Source organism: Electrona antarctica, assembly GCF_951216825.1.
Source record: "Electrona antarctica genome assembly, contig: scaffold_176, whole genome shotgun sequence".
NCBI lineage: Eukaryota > Metazoa > Chordata > Actinopteri > Myctophiformes > Myctophidae > Electrona > Electrona antarctica.
In genome coordinates this window covers 240,011-243,397 of record NW_027637815.1, presented here as the reverse complement: position 1 = coordinate 243,397, position 3,387 = coordinate 240,011, and the positions used below count along the sequence as shown (strand labels likewise).

General features: G+C 42.0%; 1 long non-coding RNA gene across 1 annotated transcript; it reads right to left on the bottom strand.

Annotated features, from left to right (window-relative positions):
- Positions 1 to 1,998: 1,998 nt before the first annotated feature.
- LOC306918643 lies at positions 1,999 to 2,868 on the bottom strand. The gene is made up of 3 exons (XR_013789360.1): positions 2,663 to 2,868; positions 2,342 to 2,513; positions 1,999 to 2,124 (listed from the first exon to the last, which is right to left on the bottom strand). It is a non-coding gene; the product is annotated as an uncharacterized lncRNA (long non-coding RNA).
- Between the last annotated feature and the right edge of the window lie 519 nt (positions 2,869 to 3,387).

Here is a 3,387-nt window from a genome sequence, read left to right as displayed (position 1 = left end):
AGATGACCCGCTGGGCTTATGGCATACTTGGTCGGCACAATAGGAAGGTCTTACCTGCCTGTGTTGTCCACACCATAAGGAACCAGTTTCCAGAAGAATCTGGAACCTACCGGGGCTTTTTATGGCCAGACTTGGACGTTGAACATGAATACAATTATTTAATTTAATTGACAGTATTCATGTTTTTCTTGAATATGATTTTAGGGGTATAATCTGATTATGCAAAACCATATAATTCAGTGTTGTCTAAACTCCAAAACATTTCTGATGTTTGTACCATGGATGAACATGACCAACATCATAATATAACAACAGACATGCTGAATTATACTTGGCAAATCCACAATAGCTGCCTCTCTGAAACAGGGTACATCTTAAACTTCTGAATTAAACATCATAGAATCATGAGTGATACTTTATGGGTTTGAGGATGTAGAAACCATTTATACATTACAGTCAGGAACTCTCAAACTCAAGGTTGTACCCCAGCACACGACATGTAAGGAAAACACAATATTGTTTTTTTGCAAACGATACCGATAGATAACTTGTTGCTTCTCAAGACCGATAATAAAGAAAGACACAGACATAAAAAAAGACATGCTAGTGATTAACGGTACATGTAACACAGCTTTGACCTAAGCCAGGGTTTTCCAAAGTGTGGCCCAAGGGCAAAATGCGGCCCAGGGAAGGATTTTATGCGTACCTGAATTGTATTTTGAACGGCTCACCCAACAGTATGGGACATTTTTACATTGAACTTTTTTATTCACCTGGGCATTTCTCAGATATATTTTTTTCATGCATCCCTAGATAGCATATCACGCACACTATTGTTACTTCTGGAGATGCTGATGAAATGTTTCTGTTTAGCATTCCAAAAACACATGCCTTGTCCCATCTATCAGAAGCGTGGTACACAAAACTGCACACGGTTTGTGGCCTTGGTTTGGGAGAAAACCTTTCTGGTTGCGCTACACACATTTACAGGATATGAGTGCCTTTGCTGTTCATGGAAATCTGAATGCACTGAGGTTACTGAAGAAAACCCAGATTATCAGGAGACATTCAAACAACTTGGCCAGACTTGGGATGTTTCAACAGAGCTCTTTGACCAAGTGCAGCAGCTCACTTGTAGCTGGTACAGTGGTACCTGTCTGGGACCACCTCCAGTGACGTGAATGAGATCCGCTACCAGCTTTTCTGTGGACTAAACTGAGCTAGTACTCATTGTGGCCAGAAGCAAAGCGGGACTTCTGTGTCAGGTACTGAGCAACAGCTTCCGCCTTGACCACCTGCTGGAAGGTACTTGCAACCGGGGCAGGTGCAGCTCCAGCCAAACGTTCACTGAAGGCTCTCAGGGCAGAAGGATTTCTGGCATATTGCCCCTTCAAAGAGGCCATCAAATCAAATGCATAGTCTGGAAAGAAGAGAATAATATATTACAGGGGTTGACACTAAGGTCTCAGCAGCACTTGCCCGCTGGGCAAGTACAGGTCATGTTGTACTTGCCCAAAGGTCATGCCCTCTTGCCCAAAAAGCAAATCGTCCATTATAAAGTTAGTTACAATTTGAATTACTGTTCAATTTAACTTTTCCCCCTACTTTCTGGGGCTGTGATAAAGAATGTCATACCTCAATTTCTATGCAAAATACCAACATAATATGTATGAATATGACTGTAGGTTCACACACGTATAAGTGTAGGAACAGTGAAAACGGCACATTGTAGGTAAACAGTTCTTTATTTTACATTCTACAGACCAGAAGACTTGTGTTGTATAGACAACAAGCATGTGCCCCTGTCAGGCAACCTGAAAGCAAACTACCTGCCTGAAAGCCTAATTTACCTGCCAGGGGCAGGTGGGCAATCCTTTGTGTCAACGCATGATACTGTATATTGAAACATTATAAAAGCGTAGCAGTATTTCCAAATAGTTGACAACTCCAACTTAATTAGTAATTGAACACAAACCATAAGATGGCTTCTCTTTGATGGGATGAACAACATGTTCCCCTTTACGGAACCTAGGGTAGGCCACTGAGTGGCGTGGCACGCCATCAGCTGTAGTGGCCTGTGTTCTGTTCCCGTTGTGGTTGTAATGCATAGCTGCTAACAGGAGCCTACGGAAAGGAGCATATTATAATTATTAATGTCAAATGAGGATTAAAACAGTTACCAGTCCTTGCAAGGTGCCAGCCAAAATAAACACTGTAGAATAAAAGAGTCGTCACACCCTCTTCATTCATAATACATTTACTTTATCATCCTGCAATTTCAATATAATGTAATTTCACATAAATTCTATTAGAACACTGGCCCTTGATAGCCAGACTGTACCTGCTATGCATTCCAAGATACGAGAAGCCCGTATGCTTAGGGCAGAACTTCAGCATCAAAGAGTGGAACGCCTCGAGTGAGTAGGTTTGGTTGTTGGGTGATAGCTGCCGTACATCCTTGATGAACATTTTTTTAGTGACAAGATCTTCCAGTTTAACAACTGCTGTTGAACCTGCACACAAACATCACATCAACCGATGTTTCAATCTCTTCCTGATCATATGCTTATTTTGTACAACGTTTTGAAAAGGTTATTCAGACCACCAACTAACAAACATCACGAAAACGTGAATTTGTGTACATTTGTGGGCGAGAAAATACCTGGCTCGAGCCACTCCTTGTTTCTGTCCTCTCCTTCCAAGTCGCCATGCTGACAGACGGGGAATGCAGGGGTGTCATCATGCACATGTATATCTTGTACATGATTGACAAGGCTCCTCCACTTTGCCTCCATCATGTCTGCATTGCCACTGGGAGTAGAAGCAGCAGTCCAGTACAGGTGGTTCACCAAGGAAGGCTTCCAAAGCCTCACCTCCTCACAGCCATGCTCTCTGGATAGGGCATCCAACTGCTTATTTAGGGCTGTTCAGACAGACAGACAGACAGACAGACAGACAAAATAATTCCATGAACTACTGTGATGCAATGTTTTCTCTTGACTTCCTTGTAGATATATGCATTTTCAAGGACAAATTACATTTCTTACATTTGCCAATATGCCAGATGTCAAAGAAGTGTTGAGTTCCTTCTTTGCACAGCTCATCTCTCACCCATTTTGCGACCTGCAGAATAGAATGAATTATACTGATACATGGCAGAATCTATGAGTTAACTAACCCTCTAGTAAAATTTAAATGAATTCACATTCAAATATTTATCATCATACAGTGTGTGTGTGTGTTGTCGAGTGTGTGTGTGTGTGTGTGTGTCTGTCTTGTACCTGTCGGTTTCTGTCTGTGACAAGGACTGCAACTTTCAAGTCGTGTTCCTTCAGAAACTTGATGCTGCGTTGCAAGCCCTCTATCTCACACCAGTTGCTGTTGCGA